The 24,923-nt window shown below is 35.3% G+C and overlaps 1 non-coding gene across 1 annotated transcript; it reads left to right on the plus strand.

Annotated features, from left to right (window-relative positions):
• The first annotated feature begins 21,024 nt into the window (after nt 1–21,024).
• On the plus strand, nt 21,025–21,218 carry LOC115208797. The gene has a single exon (XR_003881250.1). It is a non-coding gene; the product is annotated as a U2 spliceosomal RNA (small nuclear RNA).
• The last annotated feature ends 3,705 nt before the right edge of the window (nt 21,219–24,923 follow it).

A 24,923-nucleotide genomic window follows, 5' to 3' on the forward strand; every position in this document is an offset into this window, starting at 1 on the left:
TTGTTTTATACTCTGGAATGAAAACACAGATAAACTCCTAACATTGAAAAATCTATTGAACAGCATAAACCCAAATATACAGTTCACAATGGAATACAAGCATTTTAGTTCATTCCTACAATGATACAACCATGGAGTAAAGAATAAAGATTTTAGAAGCAAAATCATAAAATGTTTTATGAATGACAAATCAAAGCTAATCAGGCAAATTTTACAAACTTGTGACCTGAATGACTAAGTGTCATGGTATCTAAGATTCAACAGATAATTTTCTAGACTAGCAGTGGAAGACATTTTAGAAATGTAGATATTAGTTAATCCTAGATTCCTAGTCATCCTCTCTTTTTGGTTCATGTAAAACATGCCCTGCGATATTGGTATTCTTTATTGGAAAGTTCTTTTATAAAATATGATACACTCAGGTTCATCCTATACTCAATTATTGCATATCTATTAATGCATTATGCTCATCATTATTTTTTTTACTTGTTTCAGTTATTTGAGTGCGGCCATGCTGGAGCACCGCCTTTATCGAAGGAATCTTTATTCAAGCGTGATGTGTAAGAGGTTTCAAATGTTCCTTAACATATTAACATATAAACAACGGAAGTGACAGATATAAATAGACATCGATACGTAATGAGACAAAGAACGAAATATAAAGGTTCATTTTCTGTGGAATTAATTCCTTATTCTTTCTACCCTAGTACTTATTTTATCGATCTCTTTTACCGGACCGCTAGTTTATACGAGGACGTGAAGACACCAACATCGGTGGTCAAGCGATGGTGGGGGAACAAAAAAGACACAGAAACATATATGTATATACAGTTTCCGTCTACCAAATCCACTCAGAAGGCTTTCGTCGGCTCGAGGCTATAGTAGAAGTCACTTGCCCGAGGTGCCACGCAGTGGGACTGAACCCGGAACCATGTGGTTGGGAATCAAGCTTCTTACCACACAGCCGCACCCGTACCTATAAAAAATAGACGAGCCACCGGTGTCGAAACTAGTCACACATTATTCAGTGTCCTGCTTTATCAGTTTGGTAAATGAAATTTGCGGAATAGCTTGCTGCTCTTTCCAGGAAATCGAGCAACCGTGTAGAGGCTATGATTTTGCTTAGTTGTTGTTCTATTGTTGTTGTTTTTTTGTACTGGTTGTAGAACGGTTGTGGCAACGCATGGCATTACTGACAGGATTTTCTGCACACGTAGAAAAAATATGTAATTGGCATCGTTGGTGAAGACTTGTGATGGCGGTGTTGGTGATGACGATGACAGCAAGCATGGCATTAGTGACATTAAAAGTTTTCAAACCTGCAGACAGCAACACAATTATTAAATAATAGTGAAGATGTTAAATCATGTCATGGAAATTTCGAATTTTTAAAACATATGATTGTAAAGAATGGTGGGGAGAGAGAAAGAATGAAAGAAAAATGGAGAGATAAGGAGAGAGAGAGAGGAGAGAGAGAGAGAGAGAGAGAAATTGGGTAGCATGTCACAACAACCTTTACCTCTTTGTTCATTCACGATATTTCTTTCAGCAGCGGGGATATATTGAACAGGAAAGAAGCTGGGAGATGATGACGGAATATCGAATTAGCTTAAATTATATAGTCAATCAGGAAAAGGAAAAAAAATCCGATAAAATCCAAAACCCGATTTTTAAAGAAGTTTTTAAGAAATGAAAAGAAAAAAGGAAAAGAAAAACAGTGATGAAACCAATAATGTTATTTCACATAATGTAATTGAATTGTCACTCTTCAAGTCTGCAGTAGTTTTTTCTCTTTTTCTACCTTTATATCTCATGAAATGTCTTGAAGCCGTGAAATAAAGAAATAAAAGGTAATTTTTTTTAAACGATAAAGATGAAAATAAAAAAAAACACTAATACAAATTTCCATGTTTTATATTTTTAAGATGCCACCATTTCTCACATTCTATGTACTAATTTGAATTTCGCAATGACTGTGACAAGCACACACACACGTGATGAGAGAGAGGGTGAAAGATGGCGGAAGTGGAGGGATATGATAAAGGTTAAGGCCTTGTTCTTTCGATTTTCTGCTTTAGCTTACAAGCATATTGACCTCATTTCGACCCAGATAGAATAAGCCTATGACAAAAAACAAAAACTGTAGCTATTGTAATGACGCCATTCTCTCTTTTTGCTGTATAGTATACATCGAGATACATATTGAAAGTATCCTTTATTTTCTAACGCTAGGCTGTTTTCTTTTTCAGAGACTTGGTTTTTCAGAGACTTGGTTCTAGATGGCAAATTTAACATTTCAGCGCTTTCATTGGTTCCATCCTTCGTTGTTGTCGTTTAGGACGAGCATCCACTCACAGATGTATCGTATCAACTATATTCGTATCTTCGAAGGAATTCATATAGCATCGTGTAAATCAGCGTAGGCTGAACTAAATATGATTTTGCATGACTTAGAAATACAGAGTGTCCATAAAGTCTCTTTACAATTTAAAAAAATTATTACAAAGGCAGTTGATGAGACATCTTCCCCAGATTTGTTTTATTTTAATAATTGTTTATTAAAGTTCTTACTGATATTAATTGTTTGTTTCAGATACTCTGTTAATGGAAGTGAACTGATACACAGAATCAGTTCCTCAATCAAACATTTCCAGACTAATGGATTGGAAGGGATGGGCCAATTCCATGGCCACTGCATTTGCCAGATATCACTCCCTTGGACTTCTTTTTATGGGGCTATGTAAACGATATCGTGTATTAAACAAAGGTACGTGATGTTGCTGACTTGAAGCAAAGGATTCGTAATGCCATTGCCACCGTTGATGATGCTATCCTACCGCGAACATGGCAAGAAATCGAGTACCGTCTTGATGTGCTTCGCGCAACTAATGGTGCCTATATTGAGGTCTGTTAAATAACAGTTAAACAAACTTTAATAAACAATTATTACAATAAAACAAATCTGGTTAAGATATCTTGTCAACTGCCTTTGTAATAAAAATTCTAAATTGTAAAGAGACTTTATGGACACAATGTATGTCTTCACCTCATCTTCTATACCAGCAACTTTTAAAAAGTGTATATCACAAAATAGTTCCAGTAGGATGTTAGAGATTCGTATCCTGCTGCGGTTATTCCATCGTATTAACGAAAATGTTTCTTATTTCCTTAATCTATAACGAAATATCATAGGGTTTATATACTGTGGCCGTCTATTGTATGTAACAGGGCGCTGTTTCAATCTACAGTAATCTATGCTCATATAATAAATTAAAGCTATTAATGCAACGCTGATTGTCATCACATCATGATGGAAGATATGTGCAGTCTATTTGCAGCGCCTCGAAATATAAACGTATATTCTTCGCTATATTTAAACGTTCAATGGAAACCTCGCTGGGATATAAGTGACTTTTCTTATCGAAGCAGGCAACTTCTAGGTAATAACATTAATTTGAAATGTAGAACAGAGATAATCGAAATCCATTTCCAACCCGATGAAAAGACTAGTATGAAATAATGAAAATAATGATTAGAAAAAATGAAACTCAGAAGGAAATCTTCGTATTCTTGCCTTGAGGTGCAAGTCTTCGCGAAATCGACTGCACTTTTACGTTTTCAAGCTTAATAATATTGGTGAAGCGGTAGTGGTTCAATCGTTTGCATCGAGTTTATTGCTTGATTGATACTTGTTTTATCGACCTCGATGTGATGACAAACCTCGACACAATTTGAACTCAAAACGTAAAAACAAGACGTAATATCTGTTTTTTTATTGCCCACAAGGGGCTAAACATAGAGGGGACAAACAAGGACAGACAAACGGATTAAGTCGATTACATCGACCCCAGTGCGTAACTGGTACTTAATTTATCGACCCCGAAAGGATGAAAAGCAAAGTCCACCTCGGCGGAATTTGAACTCAGAACGCAACGACAGCCGCAATACCGCTAAGCATTTCGCCCGGTGTGCTAACGTTTCTGCCAGCTCGCCGCCTGAACATACATTGTTATGTTACGTTGGAAATAACAAGTATTGTGAGTCGGCCAAAATGGATCATGAATTTCTGGTAAAAGTATTTTTAACGAAAATAACTAAATGTAAATGACATATAATAAAACTACTAATAAACAAATTAGATGTGATTCTGCGTGTCCTAGTCTCTGTGTGTATACATGTAAGCTTGTGTGTGTGTATGTGTCTGTGCGTTCATCTGACGATCCATTACGTTTAGCCATCCAAATGAATTTGGAATATATAATGCGACTATTAATTAAGAAGCTATATGTGTGTGTATGTGTGTGTATGTGTGTGTATTCTTCTGATGATCCATTGCTCTTATCCATCCAAAATGCCCATGGAACAATCTCTTAATGACTCCAATGCTGAAATGTACGTTGAGAACTGAATATTTATCCTGGTACTCATCATCCTTTTCCACTGTGTATGTGTGTGTGTGTGTGTGTGTGTGTGTGTGTGTGTGTGTGTGGTGTGTGTGTGTTCGTGTGTATGTATTCGTAGGGAGAGATGGAGAAAGGAGGGGAGAGGAGGGAGAGACAGACAGAGACACGGACAGACAGAGAAATGTAGTGATCGCTGATGTGCGGATTTATTCTTCTGTCTAGTCGCTACGGAGACTCAAAGCTGAAATTTATGCACACAACCTTTCTCTGGTTCACAATTATTCTTGTCTAGGCACGAGGCTTTAAATTTTGGGAGCGATTCAAATACATTTCCCCCCCCCCCGTGCTCGACCGTTATTTATTTTATCGGCTAAGAAATGATGAAAGGCAAAGTCGACTTCGGAGGAATATGAATCGAGAATGTTTACCCTGAAGAAATACTGTTATGCATTTTGGCCGACGTGATATCAATTGTGTCCACTCGCCACCTTTCAGACGTATGAAATAAATAAATATAAAGATTATAACTGTATTTAAAATGTTGGACACATACACACACGTATACACACACATACACACACAATAACATGCATACGTCCAGAGGGACTGATACACACAAATCGTGGAAATAGAAATATTGATGAGTTAAAGAAAAGAAAATGGACACGTATTCAAATTTTCTCTTTAAGTGAAGTCTATGCTACTCCAACGCGATAAAAATTATCTTATTACAAGAAGTAATAAAAAACTGAATTTGCGTCATTACTCCTGTGATTAGAATATAATAAATTCTAGTCAGATTATCAATATCAATTCTAGGCAGATATCGTAGCAAATTCGGTTGATTTTTTTTTTCAAAATTTAATAGAGCCATTTTATCTTCTTAATAATTCCGCATACAAATCTGCAAATAGAATACTAAACACTTTGTAGTAGCGAAAAGTAAGAAATATATCCACCTATGAATGTTATTTCAGTGAAATATATTCATAGAAACGAATTAAAAGCACGAATATTTATTGCTCTACCTTTAATATAGGATATTAACCAATTGCTACCAGAGAATCTAATTTTCTAATTTTCACACTTTTATAGTAAGGTGTGAAAGGATTTTTCTAGCTCTATTATTTCAGGAACATACTTACAGAAGTAATATCCATCTTCATTCTTTAATAAACTACTATCAATTTTACGTATACGAAATATAGGCTTGTTTAAGAATAAAGACAAAAAAAAAATGAAGTTATTGAATATGTCAGTCTATGTCCAGCTTTGAAAGTGATGTGAGATGATTTCCACTGGTATCGAAGCTGAGTTGCGCAATAAATTCAGAGAATTTCTAACTAAGGCTGGTAAAGTGGTAAAGTCTAAACAAAGCGCAGGAGTGGCTGTGTGGTAAATAGTTTCCGTATCAACCACATGGTTACGGGTTCAGTCTCAATGCGTGGCATCTTGGGCAAGTCACCTCTGCAATAGCCTCGGGCTGACCAAAGACTTGCGAGTGGCTTCGGTAGACGGAAACAGAAAGAAGACCGCTGTATTCATAAGTGTGTGTGTGTATGTATGTTTGTGTGTCTCTGTTTGTGCCTCTACCATCGCTTCACAACCGATGTCGGTGTGTTTACATCCACGTAACCTATTGGTACGGCAAAAGTGACAGGTAGAATAAGTACTAGGCTTACACAGAATAGGTTCTGGGGTCGCTTTGTTCGACTAAAGGCGGTGCTCCAGCATGGCCGCAGTCAAATGACTGAAACTAGTAAAAGAGTATATATATATATATATATATATACATATGTACAATCAGCAGCGAGGTTTATCTAAAGTAACAACTTTCTTTTAAAACAGATGACGTATTATAGTATATGGTTTGTGGTTAATAATTCCTTATCGAATATTACTGGAACGGAAACTGTTGTGAATTGCAGAGTTTGTTTTTACTTTTATATCTATAAAATGACACATCTTCGTGACGGAACCCAGGGCTAAACACAATATCCATTTATATTTCATAGAATATCAGACACATATATTCGGAATGCAGTGTTATAAATTCTTAATTATTTGTTACCATAAGAAAGGTAAGATATCAGTCTCCATTTACAGTACACCTACGCCATACATATTGAGCTTTTTTACCACATTGCTATTAAATTTTATGAAAAGTATAAAAAATAAAACATTGAACACGATTACAATTAAATAAAATGGAAAGTGAAAAAGGCATCATTTAATTTCAAAATAGAATACATGTAGTAACGCTAGTTATCTTATACTCGTACATGGAGGTGACGTTTAGCTGTTATGTACGAAATAAGTTTCGCTTACCATAAAAAAATAAATATAATGATCAGTGCTTACACACGTGAAGAAATTTGCAACCCTAGACAGTAGAACTACGTCATGCCCAATAAGCTTGAAGGAAAGCGTACGTCAACGCTATCTTCGTGAACTGTGAAGTTCGGTAAGTTATCCGCATCGACCTACAGGTTGCAATACATTAATTTTTTTTTAATATAAAAACAAAATAGGGAATTTGATTACAAGTAAACGTAAGGAAAACGTAAAATGTCAGTAGTATATCTATAATGTAACAATGCCACTAGTGTCATTGCATTGTCATTTGCCTTATTAACATGGTTTTTTTATATCAGTCACTCTTTGAATCCATACACTGGTCTGACCTCTTCTTTTGGTACTAACGCTTTCTTCTCTATTATTTTAAAAAGCCCACCATAAATGTTCACTCTTTTATCTATGAACACTTTTCACCACGGTATCTGCAATCAATTATCACCAGAATTGCCGAGATTCAAATCTATATCATATATTGCACTATCGATCATAGAATGTCAAGAACTTCTTCGATATTCTCTTTCTCCAAAAATAGTTACAGACTCTAAAGATATCAATTTGCTTATTTAAGAAGGTCTGATATAATCCTTTTGTTACTTGACATGCAAAATACTTCAAATTCAACATTTTTCCATCACCTGGAATTTTCCATTTGTGATGTGTCATGTAATGATTAAAACCACTTTCGGGTTTTGGAACATTGGATATTATGTAATGCCAAAAATAATATGGAATATTTACAGTTGAAATGTGCTTATTAATACGTCTGTTCAACAGTGAAAACTTGGGAGTTAGCCTCAGTGAATTATATAAAAAAGAAAGTAACTATTCCTCTGAAAACAAATTAACATATAGTAAATATGGATTAGATAACTGACTAGTATCACGATATCTATGACAATTCAGAAATGAAAAACGGAAGAAAATGGATTAATCTCCATATATTTAATCTCGAAATCGTCTCTTATATCGTTCAGACATTAGTAAATTTAGAGGGAGAGAGAGAAGAAGGAAAGAGAGAGAGTAGAGGGGGGAGGTAAGGGAGAGTAAATAGTACGTAGTATAGTCCTAGGTATACAGGAGTAGAAGATACTTTGCTTAGGACTGGAACGTGTTCAATCATGGATCATTAATGAATTTTACGATGACTGACCCACAATCAAGTAATAAGAACGTCTTTGATATTAAATTCTCTGATTCAATGTATTTTTACTACGTAAATAATGATCGAAGCCATACAGACACCCGCAATTTACCTACCTGCAATTTAGTTCAATATAATCTTCTTTTATCTCTGAGAGCGACCGGTTTCATTTTTAGCATTCCTGTTTGTGAGAGCAGTTGAGTTTATTTCAGATATTATCATTTTTAAAATCATATCTGGCTAATCATTAAGAGAATATCGGTGTTGTCTTGGCAGAGGTTTGGGCTCTATGAGTGCTCTTGTTATTATTGACTTCACGTAAAGACGGCGAGCCGCTAGAACCATTAAGTAAACCGGGCAAAATGTTTAGCAGTATTTCGTCCGTCTTTACGTTCTGAATTCAGATTTCCCTGAGGCCCACTTAGCCGCTTCACGTCATCGGTGCTGGCCATGTACCAAAACTTGAAACAATTATTGACTTTACGTAATACGTCGCAAAATTGTAAGCGCGCCGAACAAATACTTAGTATGTAGTCTGAATTTACCATCTGCACTCAAATTCCACCGACGGTGACTTTGTCTTTTATCCTTTGAAGATCGATAAAATAAGTATCAGTCAAGCACTGTGATCAAATTTAATCAAATAGCCCCGTCCCCAATATTTCAGGTATTGTTGTCTAGTAGAAAATATTATTAATTTCACGCTCAATGCAGCGAGTTCGCAGAAGCGGACAAATTCATTAACGCCATTACCTCCGGCATTCCGTTCTGATTTCGACTCTTAATTTCTTAGTCTATAAAATAAGTGCCAGTATAGTACTAGGGTTGATATTAATCCACTAGCAATCTACCCAAAAAATAAAATCAGCCATTTTGTATATAGTAGAAGGAATAGATACTTGCCTTCACGTGCAATATTTTCACTTTATTATCAGGCTCAGAGAGCTCAATTGCATTTATATAAAATACCCAAATTTATTTTATATTTTTACAACTATTACTTAGAGATTTATAAAATTTATAGGCGTGGGAGTGGCTGTGTGGTAAGTAGCTTGCTTACCAATAACATAGTTCCGGGTTTAGTCTCACTGCCTGGCACCTTGGGCAAGTGTCTTCTACTATAGCCTCGGGCCGACTAAAGCTTTCTGAGTGGATTTGGTACACGGAAAATGAAAGAATCCCGTCGTATATATGTATATATATATATATATCTATATATATGTGTGTGTGTCTCTCTGTATGTGTGTGTGTATGTGTGCGTGTGTGTGTGTGTGTGTATTTGTGTGTCTGTTTTTGTCCCACCAACATCACTTGACAATCGATGATGGTGTGTTTATGTCCCCGTAACTCAGCAGTTCGGCAAAAGAGACCGATAGAATAAGTACTAGGGTTACAAAGAATTAGTCCTGGAGTCAATTTGTTCAACTAAAGGCGGTGCTCCAGTATGACCACAGTCACATGACTGAAGTAAGTAAAAGAGTAAATACAAAATATAAATTTATACATAAATATATAGTCTATTTGCCTTTAATAGACAAATAGATTAATAAAAATAGTAGAGACAATTAAGTATGTTACTGTGTATAAATATATATGCGTGTGTGTGAGGCTGTTTATGTGTGTAAGGTGTGTTGCGGACCCGCATGTGTTTGTGAATTTTATCATTGTCATAACACCCTAAAATGTTTGTTGATAATGAAGGCTTCATCGAACACAAAGTCTATAATTTAATATTGCTTACAAGAGATTACAGAAGGAAACGAAATGCGGAAAGGATAGACACAGACATACGTATGTAGATACCTACACATATATGCACATACATGAATACGTACATACATACACGTATGTATGTATGTATGTATGTATGTATGTATGTATGTATGTATGTATGTATGTATGTGCGTGTATATACCATCAGTTTAGTGATAAATTGCGAAGACACTAAGGAATATACTCTTCTTAACTAATCGCATTTACCGGACTGTTCTTGTATGATCTAGCCTGAAGGACATTAGTAAATATTAGATTCAGTCTAAAAATATAAATCATATTGAAATAGAATAGTTAGAAATGGTTTTGCTTCTTTATAATCATCCTTCCCCAAATCATTTAACTATTTCAGGATATTTTACTGCTTCATTTTTATTAAACTATATATATATATAAAGCTGAGGTTGTCTGTGTATGGCAGGTTTGGTAGCCTTCAACTAACACTGTCTCCTCCGAGACCCTGCGGCGCAAGTTCACCAAGATTGAGAGTATGATAGAAGAAGGCTTGCTCGTTATTCCGTAGGAGATAAAATTCAAATCGGATCATGTTAACACCCAAAATTATTTGAATCAAAAAGGTGCTTTTTTTCTATGAAAATCCATATTTTTCACGATTTTTGACTGCTGTGTCGCCATGTTTTGGTGTATTTCAACGAGAAAAATGTTCACTTAAAGAGAATAACAAGCTAAATAATGCAAACTTTTACTTTTCAAAAATTGCAATTCTAAAGGGTAGAAACAAACCAGAGCAATGCCAGGTGATACTGCTAGTTAAATTATAGATATAGCTATATTTCTGGGAAATGTCATTCTTTGTCTATATTTTTCAAGTTTTACTTTTATTCTTAAATCTCTTGTTATATATCAGGTGATACAGTTCACGTTGCAATTATCAAGTTCCAAAACATATCTTTTCAACGGTAATTACCATGCTTAATAATTATTTGATGCAGAGATATGGAAAACATTGAGTTACATATGTTTGTTATTGTCATTGAAGCTTTTGTTTAGGTACAAGACATCTCTGAAATATCGTCGGGGACACGAACATTACATTCACGCAGAAGTTCAGTTGTTTCGAGGCACAATGAATCAAACGCCCCTCATTTTCAAGATGATAAACAGCGACAGGTGTGGGTCCACGCTGCCACGTTTAACAGCTCAAGTGAGTGATTACGCATGTATTTCTTTGTCAGCTTTAAATATTTTCTTCATATATTTTATCAGCTTGATATATTTTCGCTAATGGTTACTTATAGGACGAGCAGGTATAGAACAAGTATTAACAAAACTTTCTGTTCAGCGATTTACTAAACTCCATCCGATTAAGAAGAAAGTCTGTTGGGCAAGTGTCCCCTACTATAGCCTCGGGCCGACTAAAGCTTTGTGAGTGGATTTGGTAGACGGAAACTGAAAGAATCCCGTCGTATATATGTATATATATATCTATATATGTGTGTGTCTGTGTGTGTGCGTGTGTATATGTATGTGTGTGTATGTGTGTGTGTGTGTGAAGAAAGTCTGTTGTCTCCATGTTTGACCATCTACCATTCCACCTTTTATCTATTTATCTATCTAACAATTTATCTATCTGTATCTTCACTCTAAACTTATAAATGTGTGTATAAATATGAATAAATGTGTGCATAGATATATATATGTGAGTGTGGCTGTGTGTGTGTGTACAGATACCCATGCACGTTCTCACACGCACAGAAACCCACGCACACCACACACACACACATATATATAGATACATATATATATATATATCTATATATGTATGTATGTATATGCATTTATATACGTACATTTTGCCAAAGGTTGATGACATCAAATAAATTAGCTTAAATAGTGAGTTTTAAAAAGATTTTCTTTCTTTATCTATGTGTACGTGTTTTTAGGTATATATATATATAATATTTCCTTTCTTTGCGACTATTATATTTCATGCTATTAATATTTCCTGGAGGTTTTCGTTGAAGTTTCATACAGATTAGCCTGCATTTGCAAAAACAGAAATTCTATGATTTAAGTATCTTTGCTTTTAGAAGAACGAAAAAGAAACCTTATCTTCGGAGAACAAAAACCCCTTTCAGTATTAGTTTAAGTTAATGAGATTAATATATTTTTATCATTTAATATTATCATTATGTTTTACATCGAAGTAACGTTGAGTGAGATAGCGTATATTTCTCGTCCCTAATTCCATGAATGATATTCAACTAGTAAATTGTCAGCAAGATCATTGACACGAAGCAAATCATTGAATGCTTGCGAGTGGGTGTTTAAAGCTAGATTATTAGAGAACCCCGAGCGATATTTTGAGGAATTAATTTTCTCCCATATTCTCATATATTATACGCCCATATACTGTTTTAATATCGGTAAGTAATGTATATGTAAATTCATATCATATGTTAATCCTTATATATCAGTCATGATGGCTTCGTGGGGCGGTGCGAGTTTCTCAATAGATTTAAACTTCTGTTCATCGCCTAAGCAATTTCTTCTGCTTTGACTGGTTTTATGAAATTGTATGGCTATTGATGACGCGCGGAATTTTGTTAAGTCTGAGGAGCTTTCAGAAATATATTCAATGTAAAAACAGTGTAACTGAAATTAACTGACTCACATGAGTCTTTGTTATATTCAAGAGCACTTCCTTGGTGCGGTAATACGGATGGTGGAGGCACAGTGGCCTAGTGGTTAGAGCAGCGGACTCGCGGTCATAGGATCGAGATTTCAATTCCTAGACAGGGCTTTGTGAGAGTGTATTGGCCGAAAACACCTAAATCTTTACAAGGCTCCGGCAGTGGGTGTGGCGAACCCTGCTGTAATTCTTTCACCACAACTTTCTCTCACTCTTACTTCCTGTTTCTGTTGTACCTGAATTTCAAAGAGCCAGCCTTGTAACAATCTGTGTCACACTGAATCTCCCCGAAAACTACTTTAAGGGTATGCGTGTCTGTGGCGTGCTCAGGCACTTGCACGTTAATTTCACGAGCAGGCTGTTCCGTTGATCGTTTCAACTGGAACCCTCGTCGTCGTAACCGACGGAGTGCCACGAATACTGATAGTATGAAAAAATCGATTTACAATCAGTGGGTTAAATTAAATTAAATTAAATACCAGTCAAATATCCTATCTGTCTTTTAGAATTGGCCATGTTGAACTATGAGGGAAGTTGTGGAGGCACTACATACAGTGTCATCCTCTCTAGAAATGGAGAAGGGTTGTATGAAGGGGTTCACAAATTTTCATAGGTAAACTGTCCAGCCCATGCCGGCATGGACGACAGATGTTGAATGATGATGCACCCACATATTTTTTTTGACCCCCTTCGGTCAGACACTGACCATGGGTTTGCACCTAGAGAGTTACCCTCTGAGGCACAAGTCTGGGCAAGGTTGTTTTATGGAAGACCAGCTGTCGCCCATGCATACCGGCCTCCCCTCTCCACGTCACCGATGTTGTCCAAGGGAAAGGCAAGGGCCGATACAGCTTGGCACCTGTGACGTCGCAACTCATTTCTACAGTTGAGTGAACTGGAGCAACGTGAAATAAAGTGTCTTGCTCAAGAACAACACGCAGCCCGGTCCGGGATTCGAGCTCACAACCTCACGATCGTGAGCTCGATGCTCTAACCACTGAGCCACGCGCCTTCACATATATAAGCTTGATAAATACAAGACATTAATTTGAATGATATTTTCTGTATCTAAATATGCTGATGCAACAGACACGATTGTCAGCTTTGTATGGTGAATTCAACAATTAAAAATGCGAATTTCTCTATCGGTATTTCTGTTGTTTAATACTCTGAATTTCTCAAAATTCTTCCAAATGATATTGAAGAATTACCTTGGATGTGTTTTCTACCTGCATTTATTGGTGTTTGATTGTTTGATATAGAAAGTCAGAAAACAGCACAGCTCCCATGACTTCAGGAAACATTTTTTCACGCTGAGAGTTGCTGAAGCATGGAACAAACCGCCGGCATCAGTTGTTAGTTGTCGGAGCACTGCATTCTTCAAAACTTTCATGCTTTCTGAGATTCGCCAACACTACACCTGATTTTCTCCCCTCCATACACACACAAGCATGTATCTGACTCATACACTGTTCACTTTCCAGACATTTTTACATTACTGCATGTACTTTATATGCATTTTCTGACAAGTTGTGGTGCACCTGAGCACTGTATACAATAATTTCATTATTATTATTATTATTATTATTATACATAGAGGTTTTGCTTTTAAATCCCAGAAACAGATTATATGCTGTAAATATTTTATTCATGTAAATCCAGATTATCTCTTAGAAATCCTTACATTACTTACAAAGCATTTTTGTTTACATAACACTATACAAGGCACCTATTAAATTTTTAATGATATCATGACATATGGAGTGTAATGTTTTTAGTGAACAAAAACAGTAGGGAAAGAAAGAAACATTTAATAAAATCCTACTCGATTTTAGATCAAATCCGACCGGCTTTACTTAAATTTACATCTGTGTATTGTTTCCACATCATTTTATAACGCATCAGTAATATACTGTTCCACTACAACGTGAGAATTTATTCTAAATCTCAAATCTACAAAATGATCGGTATAATAACTAGGAGTAAACATACTTGAGATAGTAAACCAAAATGTCGTAACTAATGCTATAACAGTACTGGAAAACAAAATCCTTATACGAGGGGCTGCTGAAAATTTCTTGGCTTTTTATAAAAGAAAATACAGGAAGATCAGTCAATTATGCTTTTATTCAACGTATTCTCCTCACAGATTTACAAATTTACAGCAGCGGTCCTCCTAAAAAAAAGGATCTGAAGTTTGAACCTCCAAGTAGACCTTTCACGATACTCTTAAAGCCAGGACATGTTCAGACCTATCTGGTATATATTTCTGATGGGAAACGAAGACAGTTAGTATGGGTGTCAAGTAGGCTAGAAAAGAATTTAAATATATACATATATGTACACTCACAGGCACGCACACACACACACACACACACACACACACACATACACACACACACATACACACACACACAGACACACACACACAGACATACACACACACATACACACACACACACACAGACACACACACACACACACACACACACACACACACACACACACACACAACACACACACACACACATATATATATATGTTCAGAGATTTATTATTGCTTGCAGACACTTTTTCGAAATCAGTGACGGAAGTTACTGGAAAAACAATAATTAAGTATTTGCAAACAGGTCTCCCTTCATCGAAAACCGGTGATTGCCGTACGCCGAAGACAGGCAAATACCTAGAAACTGCAGTCCGTGCGTATCACCTAGGTTGACGAGAGAGGGATGAACTCCCTTTGCAATACCATAAGGGCACAGAAAGTGTCCCTAAAGCGAGCTGGAGACGATGATCTCCTGGTGCTAAAAGCTACAGTAACACCCACCATTAGTGGTTAGCCATATTGAGATGGCTAGTATTCTTTACGTTATATATACTTTATTATTATGAAAGCTGCAAAAGCATCAAAGTTATCACAATATCTGCTACTCAAAGTTTCACGTTCCCGTTCGTCGGACGATTTAGATTGAGTTTTTTGCAGCTTTAATAATAATAAAACAGATATTCGAATACTAATAAAAGAATATCTATGTATTTCTCTGTGTGTGTCCGTGCATATCCTCTTTTATGTTTTATTTTGAATATATATATATATATATATATATATATATAATATATATATATATATATATATTTAATATCCGTACTTAAGACCTTCTGTTGTTTCATATACAGGCTGGCATGACTGTTGTTTTCCAGCATTTTACTTCCAAATATGATTCTCTAATATTTTAAGATACTTCTCTTTGTAAAGGCAGCGAGCTGGCAGAAACGATAGCACGCTGGGCGAAATGCATAGCCGTGTTTCGTCTGCCGTTACGTTCCGAGTTCAAATTCCGCCGAGGTCAACTTTGCCTTTCATCCATTCGGGGTTGATAAATTAAATACCAGTTATGCACTGGGGTTGATATAAGCGACTTAATCCGTTTGTCTGTCCTTGTTTGTCCTCTCTATGTGTAGCCCCTTGTGGGTAGTAAAGAAATAGGTATTTCGTCTGTCTTTCCGTTCTGAGTTCAAATTCCCCCGAGGTCGACTTTGCCCTTCATCCTTTCGGGTTCGATTAAATAAGTACCAGTTACGCACTGGGGTCGATATACTCGACTTAATTCGTTTGTATGTCCTTGTTTGTCGTCTCTGTGTTTAGCCCCTTTTGTGTAGTAAAGAAATAGGTATTTCGTCTGCCGCTACATTCTGAATTGCAATTTCGCCGAGGTCGACTTTGCCCTTCATCTTTCCGGGTTCGATAAATGAAGTACTAGTTTCGTACTAAGATCGATTTAATCGACTGGCCCCCTCCCTAAAAATTTCGGGTCTTGTGCCTAGAGTAGAAAAGACAGTTTTATATTATCTCTATTTGCAAAGGTGGTGAGCTGGCAGAAACGTTAGCACGCCAGGCGAAGGGCGTAACCGTATTTCGTCTACCATTACGTTCTGAGTTCAAATTCCGCCGTGGTCGACTTTGCCTTTCATCCTTTCGGGGTCGATTAAATAATTACCAGTTATGCACTGGGGTCGATATAATCGACTTAATCCGTTTGCCTGTCCTTGTTTTTCCACTCTGTGTTTAGCCCCTTGTGGGTAGTAAAGAAATAAGTATTTCGTCTGTCTTTCCGTTCTGAGTTCAAATTCTGCCAACGTCGACTTTGCCTTTCATACTTTCAGTGTCGTTAAATTAAATACCACTTGCGTACTAGGATCGATCTAATTGACTGGCCCCCTTCCAAAAACTTTTGGGCTTTGTGCCTAGAGTAGGAAAAATTACTTCTATTTGCAAATGAAAGCCAATAGCTTGAGATGATTAACATGGGTTGTGTGACATTGATCTTGATACTCTATCAATCCATCTTAAGTTATATTCCTAAATTATGATCACAGATATTCGTAGTATATTATGAAGCAAATACAAGATCATGTGACCATCGATTGCAAGCGAGTGACATGGAGTGAGAGAGGGGCAGGAAGAGAAACTGGCAGATTTGTAATATATAGGTATGTAATAAATAACAACATGCATCGACGCGTTGCAAATGCCTAGCCAAAAAGAAGAGTTCAACGTATGTAATTATTTTGACAATATCGTGAAAACATTGAAGGACATAACTTATGTGTTCACTAACTAAAGAAAATTCAATTCTTATGAGCTCGAAAGGACACAAATTTAACGAGCATTTATTCTACTCTTCACAATCTTGGTCGTATTCCGACGGTAAATATAATAACTGGCCCTATTACAATTAACTGTCATTATTTAAATGTGGTGATTAATAATGTTACTCTAGTGAACTCGACATGTAATTGCTTTGACATACACGAAAGAAAAATAGTGGTTTGTATGGACGAGTCTATCATTGTGAGGTTAGAGCAACGAATAATATATGATTGCCATGGCAGTTGGATATATATTCAGCTCATTATGCCAAAGTAAAACAATAACATATAGCCAATCATTTCGCCTTTATCTCATCATTATGAGCGTTTTTATCCATATGTCGACCTCTTTACTACCCTCAAGGGGCTAAACACAGAGAGGACAAACAAGGACAGACAAACGGATTTAGTCGATTATATCGACACCAGTGCGTAACTGGCACTTATTTAATAGACCCCGAAAGGATGAAAGGTAAAGTCGACCTCGGTGGAATTTGAACTCGGAACGTAACTGCAAGCGAAACACGGCTAAGCGTTTCGCCCGGCGTGCTAACGTTTCAGCCAGCTCACCGCCTTGTTTTTATCCATATGTCGTCACGGCAAAGGTTTCTGCTGTGCTATACTTTTTTTCAAACATAGAAATATTGATATTTTAATATTTCTATTTTTGGAAACCAGTGGATGTATTTCACTGAATTTAGGTAAATAATCCTACGAACAGATGGTTAGTAGCGACGCCTGCTGGGTCCTGCTGCTCTGCAATGATAAGGGGCAAATACCCTGAAGCTAGTCTGCAGATGCCTAAACAGTAAGGGGAAGCGTCTGACCTCTCCTGTTCCAATGTTATAATGGACGCAGGTTCGTGTGTCACATAGCTACCTAGAGGCGATGGCCTCTTGGAGCTAATCAACGGCAGCATTCAGAAATATAGGGGCAGGATTTGCGTTGCGAAAATGCAACGTATACTCTTCGCTTCTATTTGTTTCAGTCATGTGACTCTGGCCATGCTGAAGCACCGCCTTTAGTTGAGCAAATCGACCCCAGGATTTATTCTTTGTAAGCCTAGTACTTATTCTGCCGGTCTCTTTTGCCGAACCGCTAAGTTACGGGGATGTAAACACACCAGCATCGGTTGTCATGCTATGCTGGGAGGGACAAACACAGAAACACAAACACACAGACATGTATTTACATATATATGACGGGCTTCTTTCAGTTTCCGTCTACCAAATCCACTCACAAGGATTTGGTCAGCACGAGGGTATAGTAGAAAGCAAGTGTGCCATGCAGTGGGAATGAACCCAGAACCATGTGGTTCGTAAGCAAGCAACTTACCACACAGCCACTCCTACGCCTATAAAAATGAAAATATAAAGCTTGTCACTTTTCAGAGTTGTAGAAATATTTTAAAGAAATTATTACATTTATAAAATAAAGCGTATGGCAGCTACGGGCCTTTGCAATTTGCCAAGTTCTTAGATACGAAATCACAATGATTTCTATTTGTCGGTTAAATATTGGCCTTGTGCAAAAGAGTAGCGTACAGAATCTCAGGCATGAATTGTTGCTCAAAAATCTACGATGCTTCAGTAAACGTAAAGTTGAGTCTGATTATACGTGATCTCTTCATTTGTACGTTATTGTGTATAAATACTGATGATATAGGCGCAGGAGTGGCTGTGTGGTAAGTAGCTTGCTTACCAACCACATGGTTCCGGGTTCAGTCCCACTGCGTGGCATCTTGGGCAAGTGTCTTCTGCTATAGCCCCGGGCCGACCAATGCCTTGTGAGTGGATTTGGTAGACGAAAACTGAAAGAAGCCTGTCGTATATATGTATATATATATATATATATATATGTATGTGTGTATGTGTTTGTGTGTCTGTGTTTGTCCCCCTAGCATTGCTTGACAACCGATGCTGGTGTGTTTACGTCCCCGTAACTTAGCGGTTTGGCAAAAGAGACCGATAAAATAAGTACTGGGCTTACAAAGAATAAATCCCGGGGTCGATTTGCTCGACTAAAGGCGGTGCTCCAGCATGGCCGCAGTCAAATGACTGAAACAAGTAAAAGAGTAAAAGAGAGAGAGTATATCAATAAATTTATGTAAACAATGAAGATAATATATATTGTGTGTACACGACAAATAAATGCACTGAAATGGATAAGTTATAAATGCACACACAAACACAGACGTATACACACACAGAGCCATAAATGTATGTATGTGCGTGTGTGCTTTTGCATGTATGTATGTAAGAATGTAAATATGCTTTCATGTATGTTTGTATTTATGTATATATGTGTGTAGGATGCGGATGCCTCTTTGGATCCGCAGTATAATGAATATATTGGAAATTCCATTTAAGAATTTGGAATTCTTTGTATTGATTTAGTTTCTAACAAATTATAAGAACTTATAATTTAGAAAACATTTATCTTATATATGAAATTAAAGGTATAATTAAAAGGAGTTATGTATTTAAATGTAAAGATATTTCCTTTCCAGGTTCTTAATTATCCAATTAACAAGTATTTACAATGCTATAAAATTCTTTACATCGAAACGTTAAACTTCGTAAATCAAATAGACATGCGAATGTATTTAGAATAAATAGGATAAAGGTCGTAATAAACCTTCTTATTTGAATTTCTATCTCATTCCAATCTAATAAAACGAATGGAATACGCAGTAAATATGACAGCACAATATTATATAAAAACAAAAACAAGAACACTTAACCTATCCAAAATATGCATGCTCAATTAAAGTAGATCTAAGGATTAAATCAATGCATATTTAATGAGTTGAAAGCATTTCAAATGAAGTGTAGATTTGTAAATCATGTGTTTAAAACTAATTTATGTACTGCATAAATATCATACACACACACACATACACATACACATACACACATATATATGTATGTATATGTATATATATATATATATATATATATATATATATATATATATATATATAATATATATATATATATATGTATATATATATACATATATTTATATATTTATGTATGTATAGATATAAATATATATGTGTATGTATATATCATGAATACATACACACACACACATATATATATATACATAAATATATATATACATACATACATAAATATACATATGTATATGTATACATATAGCAACATATACGTGTGTGTGTGTATGAAAATAAATATGTCTATGTATGTGAGTGTTGTGTGTATCTTTAGTATGTATGCATGTTTGTAATCTTTATCTGTTTTATACACGCGCTATGATAATCACTAGTTGTATAAAGAAAAATAATCTTTAAGAGTGAAAACAGTAATAAATAAATACATGATGCATACGTTATAAAGACTATAATTAATGATTGTAAACTACATCAAAGAGCGCATGGAATCGAGAAAACTCGGAAGTGATATCAGACGCGCTGTTTGAATTATATGTGGTGTACTGGTAGTCGTAATGCATTTGAAGGTCGATTTGCTTTAATGATCTTGTGTATTTATTTATATATTTGTATGTCTTTGGAACTGGCGAAAAATCCCGTCGTGGCTTAAAAGTTTCCAAAATCCCCGAATCATTGGATAATTGTTTTTGACGGTGAGCATCAGAACTAAGGAAGTTTTGCAAGGGACGTCACTCGGGAATCACTGCTTTTGGAAAGAATGCTCGACGGTGTTAAGTTTTTTACCAAATGTGCATCTTAGAAGATATACATAAGCACATACACCATGCTTATATATACTTGCATATATACTCTCATTCATACATATTGCTGTGTACGTGTGTGCGCAGGCGAGCGTGTCTCCGTGTGTTTGTCTATGTGTTTGTGTGTCTGGTTGTCTATGTGACCGTGTGTATACTTTTATCAACACACACCTGGATCAGGTATTAAATGACCCACTCTGTGGTGTAGCAATACAATTGTTTTGACAAGATTCATGTGCCTGTAACTAGAATATAGTTCCCAACACATATATATATATATATATATATAATATATATATATATATATATATATATATATATATATATATATATATATATAGCCTTTTGGTTAAGATCAAAGTGTAGTATCTGTTCTTATCAGCTTAATATCTGATTCGGTCCCTATTTGGGACCATCGATATTAAACTGATTTTTAGAACAAGGCGATGAGTTAGGGGCTTGCTCCGCCTTTGCTACGGGTTGGCCTGATATAGCAGTACTTCCAGGATTCATACCATAATTTAGAGAATGGCGGTTCCCCAGCATGGCCACAGCTCATGAGGTGAAATTAGATGAAATTAATATATATATAAGTGTCTTATACTACATTTTTCTGGATAGGTTTTCGCTACATTCCTACAATAGATATACTTTATCTTTGAAATATGAAGTGACAACCCTGTTACTTTCTCCTTCTGTGTATTTCTGACCCAATCACACACTTATCACGTCACAAACTGGCATTGTAATATAATGCGCAGTAAAACGAATAACTACAACACAATACCAAATGAGAAAGCGAATATGTATCAAATAATTTAGATGAAATATATTTCAAATGTATTTTCCCGTTTATTTAATTCCGATAGGAATACAGTGACAGTGCCGACATCAATGTGTCCAGTAAGTGGTGAAATATTTCCTGCAGTTAAGTGGTTTGAGGTTACAGGAGTCCGATATATAATAATAGAGATTCGACAGATGATATAATCTGACAGCGTAACAGAAAATACCATTCATCAGAATACATAATACGAGGCTCAGATACGGGCGTTCTCATCAGCCTATATATTGATGATATTTTAATAACCCGGACCACCAATCACATGTGTATGCACCTACAATTCATATACACAGACGACACAACGATTAAATATATGTAATAGACTGTATGTGATATTTAATAACATTTGATATGAGTAGGTTATATATATATATGATTCAAAATGTGACCGCGTGTGTACCGTTGGCGATTTTTTACCTCTGTCTTCCCTTCTCTGGTTCTTTCCTTCTCCTATGTTTCCGACGAAGAGCTCCGCTCGAAACGTTAAACCCTCCTTCTTTCCTTCTTTCCTGAGCGTCCAATAATACTAAATTATTCCACGTCCTCGTGTTGTTGTGTTTTTTTTTTTGTGCTTTCATGTTTGAATTAACTATATATATATATATATATATATATATATATATATATATATATATATATATATAAAATTTAAAGGACTGACCACTAAAATTGGACAGTCAATATGCTGCATATACGTAAATATTAACAAGTGAAACTGATCGGTACATAGGTAATCGTTTTTTATTTCGTATATTTTCATTTGTCTTGCTTATTGTTTACACGTTGGTTTTGTGCTGAGTTTTTTCTTGAGAACACATTCTTCGTGGAAAATAGCAATTTTGACGTCTATATCGAGCATATTGACTGTCAACTTTTAGTGGTCAGTCATTTAAATTTTGTATGTAAAAATATTTATATCTTCGTATTTTTTTTAATATGCTAGGCCACTGCTTTTAATTGATTAATATCAATTTCTACCCTTATTCAATTTTATATATATATATATTTATATTTATATATGAAGCAAACACGGAGTAAAAAGGACAACTAGATAAAATCAACAACGCGAGGACTTGGTACATGTAAATTATTCATAAGACGCTATTCTTCAGAAATAGGAGACAGGGAAAGTCCAAAGGAAAAGAAATACCGAGGAAAGATGTCGCCAACAATTTATATGTAGTTACGTTTTGGAATGTTTGTATATATATATATATATATATATATATATATATATATAATATATATACACACACACACACACACACACATATATATATATATATTATATATATATATATATATATATATATATATAATATATATAAATATATGTATATACAAACATTCCAAAACGTAAGTACATATAATTGTTGGCGACATCTTTCCTCGGTATTTCTTTTCCTTTGGACATATATATATTATATATATATATATATAATATATATATATATATATATATATATATATATATAATATATATATATATATATATATATATATTATATATATACATTCAATAATGAGGGTGAAAAAAATTTTAGGTATTAATTCAACAATACCCTTATTTTAACACCAAGCGACCTAGCACAATTAACCGGTGAGACAAATACATATTTATCCGTAAATATAAGAGATCCAACTTTGAATATGTTACCTCTAGTGCTAGAAATAGCTCCACCGGTATAGTCGCCAACGATAATTCCACATAGAAATATCACCACACTCAACGTAATGAAATTGAAATACAACTAAAAAATGGATTAATGTTATACAATTGTTTCTTCATCAACAAAATAAGGAAATAATACTCACATAACTGTCTATGAATCATCAGTAACATTTGTCGATGCAATTACTCAGACCCCTACAGGCGACGATTACCCATGTGGTCTGATCAATTACATTCAGGGTTGTAGTTACAAATTCCCCGCCGAAAGCAAATGCTAAGACTTAGTAGAAGTGAATACGGCATGTAATATTTACTGCAGCGTATCAAATTCATAAATTCAATAATGAGGGTGAAAAAAATTTTAGGTATTAATTCAATAATACCCTTATTTTAACATCAAGCGACCTAGCACAATTAACCGAGGGTGAATACTTGATAAGTGTAAGCACCTGTATATGCCAGCTAGTAGCAGGGGTGAGAGAGTATATGCATCAAATGAAATAAAAAAACAGAACACAAAGTATGTCGCTGTATACGTGTTTCAAGCATTATACAACAACCTATTCTTACATCAATGTATAATCGACATAACAAATGGTTTAAAGCTCTCTTCAGCCGCATGCAATTGCTATACCAAAAACTTCCATCACATTATGAAAAAACCGAAAATGTACATTTTGTATTATCTATAATGGTGGGTATATTGAGTTGCACAGAGAAAGTATGTTTGTATATTTTCATAATCAAATAGGTATGTATTGGACTTCAAATAGGTATGTATTGGACTTCAAAAATCCGTCCATACACTATCATCAGTCAACATAGAGTGAATGTTGAGTAAATTCTCTGTGCAACAATTTGTATATGTATGTGTGCATATATGACCGCACACATGCACACACACACTCATGCACACATATACACCCACATGCACACACACTCATAGGCACACACAGAAATACACTTACACACGTGCTCACGAACGCACACACATATATGCACACACCCCTATGCACGTGTATTAAAATACAAACGTTTGGATGTATGCTATCTTATCTTTACATCTGTATACTGACACATATTTGTGTATGTGTGTGAGTTTGTGTGTGTATTTACGTGTGTATTTGTGTGTGTGTGTGTGTGTAACGAGGGAAAGAGAGAGATCATTTAATGCTTTTAATGGTTATATATTGATAGCACTATTACTAAAGTTTTTATTTTATGCGAATTAGAATTTGGCACAATTCGAAATAATAAGGCCATACTTATGTTGAGGTTTGTATTTGTGTCACCCAAACACTTGACGAACAGTGATGTTTTGTTCATGTTCTCGTAAGCTAGCAGATCGGCAAGTACAGTTGAACAAACATATGTACTGGATTCGATTTTTTGTAGTCTAAATCCTTCAAAGTAGTGCTCCAGCAGAGCCACAGTCTAATGACTGAAATTAATAATGGAAAACAGAAAATGTAAAAAAAAATCCATATTTTTTTATATTAAAAAACTTAAACGGTAAAATTTTTAAATGTAATACGTTAATCACTACATCAAATCTGTGAACATGGCATTTGATATTACACACTGTTAGTTACTAAATAAAACCTTTGAATATATTTCTTTATTGTCATGACAACTTTGTATTTGGAACATATTTTTATTATATTTTGTAAAATCAAAAAGCGTATATCATTTTAATAGTGTCTCCATATAAT

Source organism: Octopus sinensis, linkage group LG2 (assembly GCF_006345805.1).
Source record: "Octopus sinensis linkage group LG2, ASM634580v1, whole genome shotgun sequence".
Taxonomy (NCBI): domain Eukaryota; kingdom Metazoa; phylum Mollusca; class Cephalopoda; order Octopoda; family Octopodidae; genus Octopus; species Octopus sinensis.